The sequence below is a fragment of the Myotis brandtii genome, unplaced genomic scaffold, assembly GCF_000412655.1.
Source record: "Myotis brandtii unplaced genomic scaffold, ASM41265v1 scaffold422, whole genome shotgun sequence".
Classification (NCBI taxonomy): Eukaryota; Metazoa; Chordata; class Mammalia; order Chiroptera; family Vespertilionidae; genus Myotis; species Myotis brandtii.
Window position 1 is genome coordinate 789,464 of NW_005366171.1, and position 6,973 is coordinate 796,436.

At 39.1% G+C, this 6,973-nt stretch overlaps 1 pseudogene; it reads right to left on the minus strand.

Moving 5' to 3' along the window:
* Positions 1-2,711: 2,711 nt before the first annotated feature.
* On the minus strand, positions 2,712-3,655 carry LOC102261694 (annotated as a pseudogene).
* Positions 3,656-6,973: the final 3,318 nt, after the last annotated feature.

A 6,973-nucleotide genomic window follows, 5' to 3' on the forward strand; every position in this document is an offset into this window, starting at 1 on the left:
CCTCAGCCCAGCCTGCCCCTCAGTCCGGGAGCCCTCAGTGGATGTCCTACTGACGGCCACAGTCTGGCAGCAGAGGCTCGGAGCAGGCATCCTGTGTGTGTGTGTGTGTGTGTGTCCCAGCTGGGGGTCTGCCCCCAGCCACATTGGAGGCTCAGAGTAGGCTCTGTGTGTGTGTGTATGTGTGTGTGTATGTGTGTCTCTGCTGTGGGCCTGCCCCCAGCCACACCGTGGAGGCTTGGAGCAGGCACCCCTCTCTGTTGATCTCTCAGACTCATGGCCTCCACTGCGTGTTGTACTCTCCCTTGAGCTGTGGCCAGGGTGGGGTGCTGCCTGCAGGCCACGCTTTCCTGCTCACGGATCGCCATGGTGACCCAGGAGCAGGCGCACACGGGGGCTGCCTGCAGGCCGCCCTTTCCTGCTCTGGGATCGCCATGGCGACCCAGGAGCAGGCCTTGCTGGGTGCTGCCTACAGGCCACACTTTCCTGCTCACCAATCGCTGGATCGCCAGGGCACCCGGGGTCAGGCCCTGCTGGGTGCTCCCTATGGGCGGCACTTTCCTGCTCTCTAATCACCATGTTGTCCCGGCTGGGGGCTGGGCTTAGGCAGCGCGGGGCTTAGGTGGCATACAGGGGTCCCGGCTGGGGGCGGGGCTGCACACAGGGCCCGGATGGCGGCTCACGCTGTCCCACCTTACCTGCAGTATGCAAATTAGCCGCCAATTTAGCAGCTAATTTGCATATCATGCTGATTAGCCAATGGGAGGCATAGCGAAGGTACGGTCAATTACCATCTTTGTCTATTATTAGGTAGGATACCTTAATAAAGAAAAAATAAAATAATGATTTTGTTTTAAGCCATTGAGTTTTGAGTGACTTGTTATGCAATAATGGATAACGTGAACATCACTTTTCCTCTACTAATAAATGACATTCCATTCACATTTACTGAATAATCGAAGCCAAAAATTTCTGAGGTTTTTCTCAATTTCTTTTTTAAAACATATCTCTTAAGTTTTTTTTTTTAATTTTCCAGTTACAATTGATATACAATATTATATTAGTTTCAGGTATACAACAGATTAGATATTTATATTTGAAGTGATTACCCCAATGTACCCATCTGACACTGTACATAGTTATTACAATATTAGTGACTGTTTTCCCTATGCCAGTGGTCGGCAAACTGCGGCCCCTTGAGTGTGGCTCTTCCACAAAATACCATGTGCAGGCACGCACGTACAGTGCAATTGAAACTTCGTGGCCACACTGAAGGGGCCAAAGAGCCTCATGTGGCTCACGAGCCGCGGTTTGCCGACCACAGCCCTATGCTGTACTTTACATGCCCATGGAGGTTTGTATAACTAACAATTTGTACTTCTTAATACCGTCACCTTTTTCACCCATCCCCCCAACCCCACTCACATCTGTCAACCATCAACTTGTTCTTTGTATTTATGAGTTTGTATCTGTTTTGTTTATTTATTTTATATTTTTGATTCCATATATAATAGAAATCATGGTATTTGTCTTTCTCTGGCTGACTTATTTGACTTAGCATAATAACCTCTAGGTCAGGGGTGGGCAAACTTTTTGACTCGAGGGCCACAATGGGTTCTTAAACTGGACCGGAGGGCCGGAACAAAAGCATGGATGGAGTGTTTGTGTGAACTAATATAAATTCAAAGTAAACATCATTACATAAAAGGGTACGGTCTTTTTTTTTTTTTTAGTTTTATTCATTTCAAACGGGCCGGATCTGGCCCATGGGCCGTAGTTTGCCCACGGCTGCTCTAGGTCCATTCATGTTGTCACAAATGGCAAGATTTCATTTTTTATGGCTAAGTCATATTCAATGGATATAACACATTTTCTTCATCCATTTGTCTGTTAATGGACACTTAGGTTGCCGCTATATCTTGGCTATTGTAAATAATTCTGTAGTAAACATAGGTGTGCAGATATATTTTCAAATTAGTGTTTTGCATTTTTTTCAGATAAATACCCAGAAGTAGAATTGCTGGATCATGAGGTAGTTCTATTTTCATTACTTGAGGAACCTCCATACCATTTTTCATAGTGACTGTATCAATTTGGAATCCCAACAACAGTGCACAAGGGGCCCTTTTCTCCATGTCCTCATATACACTTGTTATTTGTTGATTTTTTATGATAACCATTATTGACCCAGTGATCCCACTTCTAGGAATATATCCCAAGTGTGAGGTGATATCTCATTATGATTTTAATTTCTCTGATGATTGGTAACTTGAGCATCTTTTCTTATATCTATTGGCCATCTGTATGTCTTCTTTGGAGAAATGTCCATTCAGGCCCACTGCCCATTTTTTAACCAGAATGTGTGTGTGTCTGTCTGTGTGTGTGTGTGTGTGTGTGTGTGTGTATTAAAAAAAAAGAATAGATATTAATTCTTCTTTGAATGTTTTGTAAAATATACCTGTGAAGCCATCTGGTTTAGGAATTTTGCTTGTTGGGAGTTTCTAAATCACTGATTTGATTTTATTAGTAGTTATTTGTCTGTTCAGATTTTATTTTCAACATGAGTCAGCCTTGGAGGATTATATGTTTCTATGATTTCCTTCATTTCCTCCAGGTTGTCTAATTTGTTGGGATATAATTGTTCACTCAATTTCCTTTTATTATTGCATTTATGATATATTATTTTATCAAATGCCACAAAATAACAGGCTTCACTAAGAAAATATTATCTTGTGAAGCACTCTCTTCAGAGCCCCCTTAATGTCATTGTTCCGGAGGCTGTAGATGATGGGGTTCAGCATGGGGATCACCACCGTGTAGAACACAGACACCACCTTGTTCTGTTCAGTTGAGTAGCTGGACTTGGGCATCACATAAATGAATGTGAGGGTCCCAAAGTACAGACTTACTGCTGTGAGGTGGGCAGTACAAGTGGAGAAGGCCTTGCGGCGCCCCTCATTGGAGCGCATCTTCAGGATGGTGATGAGGATGTACATGTAGGAAACAATTATGACAAACACTGTGAACACAATGATGGAACCAGATGTAAATGAGGGGACAACTGCAGGGATACTGCTCTCAGAACAGGAGAGTTCAACTAGAGGAGCAAAATCACAGAAAAAATGATTGACTCGATTTGGTCCACAGAAGAATAAAAAATAATAGCAAATAGCAAAGGAGGAAGCATTGAGAAAACCACCCACATAAGCCACTATGAGGAACTGGACACAGACTTGTGTGGTCATTTTGGATGAATAAAGCAGTGGGCTGCAGATTGCCACAAAGCGATCATATGCCATGATAGCCAGAAGGAGGCACTCACTGTCCCAAAGGCAGCACCTGAGCCAAGCTGGGTGATACATCCATGATAGGAAATGGTATTTCTCTCCACCAGGAAATTTACAAGCATATTGGGTGTGACAGAAGTTGAAAAGCATATGTCAGCAAAAGCCAACTGGCTCAGAAAAAAATACATAGGATGATGGAGCTGAGGTGAGATACTGATAAGAATAATTATGCTGAGGTTGCCAGATACAGTCACGAGGTAGATACACAGGATGATCATGAAGAGGATGACTTTAAGGATGGGGTCATCAGTTAAGCCCAGTAGAATGAAGCCTGTCACTGCAGTGTGGTTTGCATCCCCCAGGGAATCCATGAGATAATGTTGCTGCTACCAAACGAACCAGTGATGAAAGATTATGTTAAAGAAGTTTGAATTCAATGGTTTATATTTTCATTAATACACATGGGAGTTATTAGAAACAACATAATTATTCATGCTAAGTTTGGAGTTTATTTTAGAGCCCAGAGCTACGTGCAGTGAATCTTGTCTATCTTTAAAATTGTTTTTAGCAGAAACATGAGGGAACCCAATTCCCATAATGTAGATCATTTTCTCTTTATATTTTCAATTTGTAAAATGTTCTTAAATGGCTCTAAATGTATCATTAAAAACGTAAGGCTTATAAGAATAGCAAATAGGAATTGTCAGTATAAAAAATGTGTAAATTATATAATGGAGATGTGAATAATAGCAGTTATTGCAAGTTTACTAAATGGTAAGCACATTGTAAAAATTTTAGACATATAGTTCTATATTAATTTTCCTGAAATAATATTGAGGACTTACATTTATAGATGAAGAAACTGATTTGATATTGTAAAGTGTCTCAGCAAGTTTATATAGCAAGTAATGGAATCAAGTTGTGAATCTCAGGCAGTTTGAAGTCAGTCCACTTCTTTTATAACTACACTGTAAATGAAATTAACACTCATAATGAAGTTGAGTCTCTCAGAAATGGGTGGGTAACAAATTTCCCTTTTTACAGCTACTGTGAGAAAGAGGTACAGAGTTAATCAGAAAAGAGTACAATTTCTATCATTGAAACAAGATCATTTTTTAAAAGGAGAATTTTAATTTTTAATAGGGCAAAGAAGAAATAGATAGAAATTTCACATTGAGATTACAAATAAAGACACCTATTGTAAATTTATTATGTATATTTAACATTTCCAATTACACTATTATTATATTGAGTAGTTTGAAATCAACCTAAATATTGTATAAATTTATTTAAGCAAATAAAATAATTTCCTAATATAACAATGTTTTATAAATAGAATATTACAGAATGAAACAAATTTAGTTTCAACATAATAAGCAGATGAATAAAATTACAGCCTAAAAAGTTCAGCAGCTTACCCAGCTTCACCCAGCTCATGGCCAAGTTGAACCTCACCTTCCAGTTTTCTGGCTGTATGTTCTTTACTTGGTCAAAAGTATCTGGTTGCGAGAGTGAACTTTCTCTTCCCACGGAAGAATGAAACCCATGTGTCCCTGGCCAGCAAAGAGCAAAGCAGAGAAGCAGAGCTGTCTAGCCCAAAGCGCCTGGCCCATTGGCATTGAATTGGCCCCAAGGATTATTTATTGACGCATTCAATCAGGGTTAACTATCATGAAAATCCTTCAGTGACTGCCCACAGCTTACAGCAATGGGTTTCACACTTCGCTTGCGTAAGGCTGGAGTATGTTTTCAATGTAAGCTTTTCGGTACTGAGGGTGAGTGAGGGAGGAGAGAGCATTGACACATAAAAGATTATTCGGGGTCTACTTTTGTTTCAAAATTTATATTAACATTCTGGGTAGGAAACTCTCTTGTTTTCCCTGAAGCTTTTAAGTTGAACCTGCTAGTTTCATAATTCTTTGTCAATCCAGCGATTATTTAGAATCATATTGAAGGGGGACCATTATAATTTCCTCTAAAATATTGCCCTTAAAGTTCAATATATTGCACTTTTATTTTTAAGTGCTCCAAATGTGTGATTAACCAATATTATCTTCTGATTTATATAATACTTGAAAAAATTTTCAAAAATATGTTAAACATAAAAATATGGTAACTCCAGTATTTTATATAAACTTAAGAAAGCATCTAAGTATTTTCAACTTAAAATCATAAGCCTAAAAGTAACACATTTTATATTAGATTCACAAGTCTAATTTGTTGGATACTTTAATATGCAAATTCTCTTAAACATTTATGGACTTGAATATTAATTTACACAAAAAGGTTCCTGAATGTAACCTTAAACCTTTAGTATATATTTGATTTAATTAATAATTTCTATACCTTTTTTATCTCCTAGGGTTACAAAGGCACTTATCAGATAAGAAAACAATCATATCATTTTAACTTGAGTGGCTTGAGGCTTCTGATACCAAGTTCCAAGTTTATCTTTGAGCAGAGAAAAATGGGGCCTCAGGCTTGCCCAAGATGACTCTAGCCACAGGGCTTGATGCTTGCCCAAGAAATTGGAGCAGGGCTTGGGTCCCTGGCCTCTAAATGGGCACTTTAAAGCCATTCTTCTACAAAAAAAAAAAAAAAGTATCTGGTTGCCTGTAAGCTAAAGCATTCAGAACAATGAATAAATGGAAATTTTGGATATTTACAAACAGTAAGTCTCCAAAGCATCTCAAAGCCAGTGAATTAATTAGCATTACGGTTGAGTGTCAAGTTTAGAGAGTGGGAAAGATCATGTGAATTTCTGGTCTTATGCGTGGATAAACGAGGAGTCCTGGTACCCTGAATTATATTTGTTTATATCCACTAAAAAGACTGTAGAAACTTGGGTTAATTCAGCTAAGGTTACTTGCTAGCTGACTGCTGGATTACATCTGCCTTGTTTCTCCACCAGGCCTTGTGGGTGCAATTTTAGAGAATAAATGGAAATCATAGATCTTCACAAAAGCCAAAATCTTACCTGTTGACATAGGAATTCATTCATCTTACAGAAATAAATTAAACTCACTGATGTTATATAGTAGGCATGTTTTTATTAAAAAGCCAAATTACCTGTTGACATAGGAATTCATTCATCTTACAGAAATAAATTAAACTCACTGATGTTATATAGTAGGCATGTTTTTATTATTGTTTGCCTTTGGGGATAAACCTCTGAAGATTAGAGATTCAAATGTGAATTCAAAAGCACCAGGCATCATTATTACATTCTCAAGTGAGTATTGAGCAGTTCACTTCACACAAAAACAAGTAATCTTTAATGTGTCTGTCAATTTCCCACAGTGGCTGCACCAACCTTCATTCCCACCAACAGTGCTTGAGGGTTCCCTTTTTTCCACATCCTCACCAACACTCGTTTGTTCATTTATGGATGGTAGTCATTCTGACAAGGGTGAGGTGATATCTCATTGTGGTTTTAATTTGCATTTCTCTGATGATTAGTGACATTGAGCATCTTTTCATATGTCTGTTGGCCACCTGCATATCCTCCTTGGAGAAGTGTCTATCCAGCTCCTTCCCCCTCCCCCCCCCCCGCCCCCCTTTTTTTTACTTCCACTTGTTTTTATTGGTTAGCATCTTGGTGTTTGAAAACTGTTTAATCTTTTTAAAAAATCTTTATTGTTGAGAGTATTACAGATGTCCCCAGTTCTCCCCTGTTACCCACCTCCACC